The sequence below is a fragment of the Garra rufa genome, chromosome 1 (assembly GCF_049309525.1).
Source record: "Garra rufa chromosome 1, GarRuf1.0, whole genome shotgun sequence".
In the NCBI taxonomy this organism is placed as follows: Eukaryota; Metazoa; Chordata; class Actinopteri; order Cypriniformes; family Cyprinidae; genus Garra; species Garra rufa.
In genome coordinates this window covers 95733753-95741151 of record NC_133361.1, presented here as the reverse complement: position 1 = coordinate 95741151, position 7399 = coordinate 95733753, and positions in this window count along the sequence as shown.

Sequence of the window (7399 nt, the reverse complement as noted above, 5' to 3'; positions counted from 1 at the left end):
AAATGCTATATTGGTCTCATAGGATTCAATAACCTATGCTTAGCTATGCTAAAAGTGATATCGCCAGAACAGGAGAACAGCTGAATGGATTTCAAAACGGTAAAACTCAACTTATTAACTCGTAGTTGGAGAACGAGCCTATTTCCAAAAAAAGTGGAGTGTTCTTTAAACTGTGTTATCTTGTTTTTATCTCTTTTTATTACCTCAGACCTGATGACACTAAAAGAGGAGCATCAAGAACTAAATGAAACTAAAGAGAAAGATCAAAATGAGGAACATCCTGATTTCAAAATAGACGAAAACTCTATTTGTTGCTTACAGACTGAAAAGATGTCCACACCAAAGAAAGATCAAAGCACAAACCTTCATTCCCACATGATGATTCAAACTGGAGAGAAGCATTTCACCTGTTCTCAGTGTGAACGGTGTTTTACACAGATAAAACAACTTAATGCCCACATGAGAATTCACACTGGAGAGAAGCCTTTCACCTGCGAACTGTGTGGAAAGAGCTTCACGATTAAAGCAAACCTAAGAACTCACATGAGAATTCACACTGGAGAGAGACCTTACAGCTGCCAACAGTGTGGAAAGTGTTTCACATGGAAAAGTCACCTTAATGTCCACATGAGAATTCACACTGGAGAAAACCCCTTCACTTGCTCTCAGTGTGGAAAGTTTTTTACACAGATAAAACAACTTAATGCCCACATGAGAATTCACACTGGAGAGAAGCCTTTCACCTGCGCACTGTGTGGGAGGAGTTTCACGATTGAAGCAAATCTAAAAACTCACATGAATGACGAATGTTCAGTCAACAAGAAAGCTTTGATGCCCACATGAAAATTCACACTGAAAAGAAGCTGTTCATATGTCCTCAGTGTGGAAAGTGTTTTACGTGGAAAAGTCACTTTAACATCCACATGAGAATTCACACTGGAGAAAAGCCCTTCACTTGCTCTCAGTGTGGAAAGGGTTTCACACATAAAGCAAATCTAAAGGCTCACCTGAGAGTTCACACTGGAGAAAAGCCTTACACCTGCCCTCAGTGTGGGAAGAGTTACATACATAAAGTAACCCTTAATAATCACATGAAGATTCACTCAAGAGGAAGTCTTAAATGTCATCAGTGTGAACAGACATGAATGACCTTAAGAATCATATAGTAACTCACATCAGAGGAATTTCTTTCATGTGCCATCACTGTGGAAAAAGTTTCTCAAGAAAAGACAGCCTCAAGACTCACATGAGAGTTCACACAGGAGAGAAACCGTTCACGTGCAAACAGTGTGGAAAGAGTTTCACGATTAAAGAAAATCTTAAAACTCACATGAGAGTTCACACTGGAGAGAAGCCTTACAAGTGTATTCAGTGTGAGAAGAGTTTCACACATCAAAACAGCATGAAACGTCATTTGGAAACTCATTCTATAAAGAAATTTCCAGTTACCTCAGAGTGACGAAGTTTAGAAAAAGTCATTTAGACCATTATCTGTCCATTCATTCTGGAAGACAATTAAATTGTGGTCAAGAGTAATAAAACATTTTCTCCTATCATATTTATAGATACATGTAAAAAATAATGCAAATATAAGATTCTTATATGTCTGTTCTTTGTTTAAGTGTATCTCGAAAAATGCTATGTAAAATCAAGGCTGGTTCTGAATTCATAGGATAGATCTGACTGACTGAAAGTGAAGTGGATTTTCACCAGTGATCTTCCCTTCAGCTCTCATTCACACTCACTGAAATATTCACCCTCTCTGCCTCGAGGCCCGGGATTAATGACGTTGGTTTAGTGTGTCATTCTGAAAGATCGGTCCCACCCTAGTAACTGTTGTCATCCACATTCCAACCAAAGGCTGAATTCACAGTAACATCCTAACAAACCAGTGTCTTTATGGCAGCGATAGTAGCAGTGGTATGTTTGTCTGCTGTTCTGAGTTCAGCCAAGTGTTTTGCTCTCTTCTAATGTGCTCTCTCTTCTAAACCACATCTCAATATGGCGGCGGACGCATGGAAGAACTGCCGGACAGAGTTTTGCTCAATCAAAAAGAGAGACCTTGAGGTACGCTCAATTGAGGATGAACTTTCATTTCTTGAGACACAAATACAAGGGCTACTTGAGAAACACTCACAGTTATGCAAACAGAAAACTTTGATGGAAACCTCTCGGGTTGAGGACACTTCACGAGAGCACCGTTCTGAAGTACAGTCAACATCTACACCTGGGACTTTCATTCATGAGAGGAATGTACCTCGGACTAAGACGACTAAAGCCTGTTTTACGCCTGCACCATCGTATAATGTACCTTGTCTTTACCAGCGGAAGAAATCTCATTTTCACCGTTCTGAAGTACCGTCAACATCTACACCAGGGATTTTCGTACCTCGAATTAAGACGGTTGAAGCCTGTTTTACACCTGCTCCATTGTACAATGGACTGTGGTTTTACCAACGGAGGAAATCTCATTTTAGAGCCAGGACATTGGCCTCGATGACCCCAAAGTTCGATCTCTCAATCAGCAATCGTTTTGAGCCACTCAGTTCGCCAAATACCACAATGTCGTCGCCACCCTTTTTACTTTGAGTCTGTAGTGATGTGACTCGCATTCTTTGGCAACAAGATCTCAACCAAGTTAAACATCTGTGGGGGATTTTAGACCAACCTGTTAGTCAGCACTCTTTAACACTATCATCAAATCACAAAATGAAGAATAATGTCGGATAATAGAGTCACCAGTAATACATGTCTAACCAGGTGAGGAATGTATTCAGTGACCTATACAACTGAATAATATTGGATCTATACTATTGTTTATCGGCACAACCCTACTAACAATTTAACCATTTCAAATTTCTTCAAATAACCACAATATCAGAATTATTTCTTACCATGCCAGGATTGTCCATGAGCCTGAGGAACTCCTTCAAGATTTCTGGGATGCTTTTAGACTCATTGCTGCGATTCCACTCGCCTCTGTATATGGCTGTTTTCTTCATATAACCTTCAACTTCAGAGACTGGATACGTATGGACCTTCATCCAGTCAACCATTTCTTGAATTTTTTCAGGAGGCAAACCAGATTCTGTAAAATAAGGATAAAAAAGTACAAACATAAAGTACTACTGGGTTAAGAGCTATCAGAACCATGCTGTCTGGCAGTTTAAGGAATAAATGCAGAATGCCAGCCTGGAAATCTACTGATTGTCAGTTTTGTATCCTGTTTTGTTCTGTGTTTCACAGCGTTTTCCCCCTATGGATCCTTGTGTTTGTTTTTTTCCTTGTTTCCCCCTACTGTTTAGTTTGATTTGGTTCCTTCCTTTGCCCATATTTGTACTTCTCCCTCGTTATCCCTGATTGTGCACAGCTGTCTTGTTTAGTTACCACTCCCCTTTTCCAGTGTTTAAAATAGTCTCTTGTTCCTTCTCCCGTAATTAAGTTTCTACGTGTTTGTTTGCTCCTCAGTTTTGTTTTTTTAATTGTTTCAAGGTGTTTTTCCTGCTCCTGGCTTTTGTTTGTATGTTTGTTTGTTTGCTGCAGTTTTGTTTTGTTTTGCAACCCCTGGTTCCTTGTGTGTTCCCCTGGCTCATTGTCTCCGCATGTGTGACACTGATCTGCCTATTATTCATCAATCTCAATTACAAATGCTAATTTCTAACATATAAAGAACACTTTACACATGGCTCAAATGTTAACCTGCATAAATCTCTTATTTCCTGATTTCCAGCTCCACCTCGTTATCTTAACTTGTTAGTAATTACCTCTGTGTATATACCCTTTTCATGGTTCTTTCACTATAGCACCAAAGCATCTGACAAGATAAAGGAAGCCCAAATTCATTTGCAACACCCAGAGCACAAACTAATTCAAGCAGTAGAGACCCGGTGGAATTCGCTGTTCCACATGCTGGAGAGATGCACTGAGGAAAGACAAGCAGTTATAACAGCACTGTCTTCTTTGGAGAAACACCTTGTGGTTGAATGATGAAGAATGGTCCTGTATCAGCCAAGCAATTGAAGCTCTCAGGCTCTTTGAGGAAGCCACTAAGTTTCACCAGAGTAGTATGTAACTATTTCAAAAGTCATACCTCTGTTCTAGGGATGGGCATCTCATAACTGAGGCCGATGCGATACGCATCTCGATGCATAGCTGACGATACGATACATTAAAGATACATGAAGCAGCTAGCGATGCGATGCGATTCACCCCTGTTACGATGCAGTGCGATCCGATTTTGATTCGATTCGATTCAACACGATTCGATGCAGTATGACGTAATGAATCAAATATGATAATATGCATTTCAGTATGTTACAGATACTTTTATTTCTTTGTTTCAGATAACAAATCAGAAATTAACTTAAGTGCCTTCTGATTTGTAGTGCAAGACCCTTACACAAATAAGCTTTGATAGTGCACAAAGTTTTGATCATTTGCTCACCTGGCGTCCAGCTAGCAGTAGCAGGTTCAGCTAATTCGGAGTGAATAATTAAAAAACATAAAAATTACTATGTATTTTTTTTTAATGTAACAGCATTCACTGTTTTTAACTAGTCTCACAGTCTTTTCAGTGACTGGGGTGATCCTCTCAAATCGGGGATGCAGCTGTGAGACTGCCACTCTTAGCTCATTTTCAATGTCCAGCTTTGACAGGAACAAGTATACATAGACATTTTTTGTCGGCGCGTTATCTGAGCGGACTTTGCTTTTCCATTGAGCATAAGCGGTACACGAGTGGAGCATTCATATGGTGTCACGTAGAGAAAGGAGGTCTGGGTCCAAATGCAGGGGAAGGATATTTTAATCAAACAAAACACAAGTAAACATAAACCAAAAGGCCAACACGGCACAAACTGAACATAAACTGAAACACAAAATAACAAAATCAAGAACACGGTCAAAGGCTAGGGATTTCAAGAACAAAACATAGCACACAAGACAGAAGACAATGCAGCCAGGATGAGTAGTGGGAAATGAGTGTTCTTATAGACTAGATGTGATTGTGAACAGGTGTGCGTGTAATCAGTGAAAATGACAAAACAGACGTGATGAATCAGAGTGCAGTGCAGGACAGCGACCTCAGGTGGCTGAGGGAAAATCCACAGCCCCGATCATGACATATGGGCCGTGAGCAACTCAACGGAACGCACATTCATAGAGCGGAATACTGATCACAGCGTCACACATTGAGCAGTGCGCGCTGAATACTGCCGGACGGCGCGGCGGCGGCAGGTAGTTTCGGGCGTTTATCTCTTTCGAATTTCTATAAAAATCGGCTGACTGTACACTAGCCTTGCCGCGCTCCCCAGAGTTTGGGAACCACTAGGCTACGTCATATTCACGCAGCAGTAAAGAGAGACGTGCTTGAGAAACAGTTTAGAGGGGAGAAAACAATCTAAAAAATATTTTCCACTTTCTAAATAATGAAAATATAGTATGTCTGCTAATAATTATAAAGAAATAAATCGGGTTTTACCGATGCAAATATGTTAGAAACGATGCATCGCGATACAAATGCCAATTTGTATCCGATGCACACTTTTTAAACCGATGCATCGCATCGTTAACTTTTTAAGCCGATGCATCGAGCGAATCAGGGAATCTTCCCATCCCTACTCTGTTCTCTCTCCTCCAAAATGCAACCATGTCTGCCGGGCTGAAGGGTAACACTTTGGCTTCACAGCTTACAACACAGTGCAAACGGCGCTTTGAAAACATTGAGCACAACTATACTTGCTGCCAGTACCTTGTGTTTTGTGATACTGGAAATGTAGAAAACATTAAAGGTCCCATATTGTACACATTTCTGGAGGTTTATTTTAGTTGTTGATGTCCTTAAGAATGTATATTTGCAGTATAAGTGCCAAAATTCATCTCAATTTATTTCTACAGCTCCTTTTTTAGGAGCTCTGTCAAAACCAGGTCGATTTTGGCCCATCTAAATAATATTCATGAGTCTCTCTTCTGATTGGCCTGTTGTTTTCTGAGTGACGCACAGCCAGGCCAATAACAGGTAACTACGGTCATGTATCGTTGTAGCCGAACCCAGAGCCATAGAGAGAGCCTAGCCTGCTGATACTCAACAGGATATTTCAGAATGATCATTAATGTTTTTTCTTTTTCAAACACCGAATGCAGTAAGCTACATAACTGTTGCTTTAGTAAAGCCCCTTTCACAATGCACGCTGATTCTGGAAAATTACGGGAACGAGTGCTGTGTGAACAAAAGCCAGAACCATAAAGGCAGTGTTGTAGTGATGATGCATGTTATCATGCGACTCTTCACAACGAAAAAAAACGTGCAAAGTGGAATGAAGCGGCGATCAGACAGAGCCAGCTCCTCACTATCAGCGCTGAAGCACAGTTTGTTCAGGTTAGTTTCAGTTTAGTGAAACGTACGCGTTGCATTACATCTCACATCCAAATGTCACATGTCTTTATGGGTTCTGTGTAAAGCACGCACAGATTCCGGAAAACAACTGTGAATTAACCAAATCAAACAAATCATGGGAGTCATTGTGTATTTACCGGAATGGCTGTGTGAAAGAGGCTGAAGTTGACGTGCCACTGGTCTCTTATATTCACGTTGTTCTGAAGCCTGTGCAATGATGTAGTTTCGACATCTATCAACTGAACAGGGTTTTCTCGACTTGTTTTCGTGTTGTTGTTGCTTATCTTGTTGTTATGGACACAATGTTGTCTGGGTTTGACAAAAGGAGGGTGGGACGTGATTGGTGCTCGGGACGGTGACTGAAGGCGGTGACTTGAGTCGATCGGACGTCACATCGTTACGGAAGTCACAGCGGCTCCTGAAAATGAACAGCTACTTTAAGCAGGCTGTGTGCAGTTTACTGTGGACTGACTGTTTTGAAACTCATATGGTAGTTACATAGCCCCTAGACCTCAGTTATCATGAAAGAAGCCAGGAAATTTCGATTTTGACAATATGGGACCTTTTACGTTTGAGGCATTTTGCCTGCTAATGAATGTTCTCTGAGCTCCGATTATCACGGCGAACTATTTGCTTGATTAAAGTTAAGTTACCATTTAGAAATTAGTTTGGCTTTCATTTGTAGTAACCCTTAACTCGATTTACATGAATTTCTGATTCAGTAATGTTACATGATGCGAATCTTACAAGATGCATTAATGGTAACGTTATTCACATAATCTCATGCACATAAAATGGAGAATAATTACAAAACTACTCTAAATATCCAGATCCATTATAATAATTAAAATTTAGTGGTAAATTTGTTTAGTTTTCATGCAAATAATGTAAAGCTGTTAAAATTCCCAAAGCAAAATAGATATTTATGTATATTTTTTCGATTTAGTGCTGCGATTAGGCTGTTACCTGCGTGTTTTGTGAAATTCACAAGTAACTTACATAGTA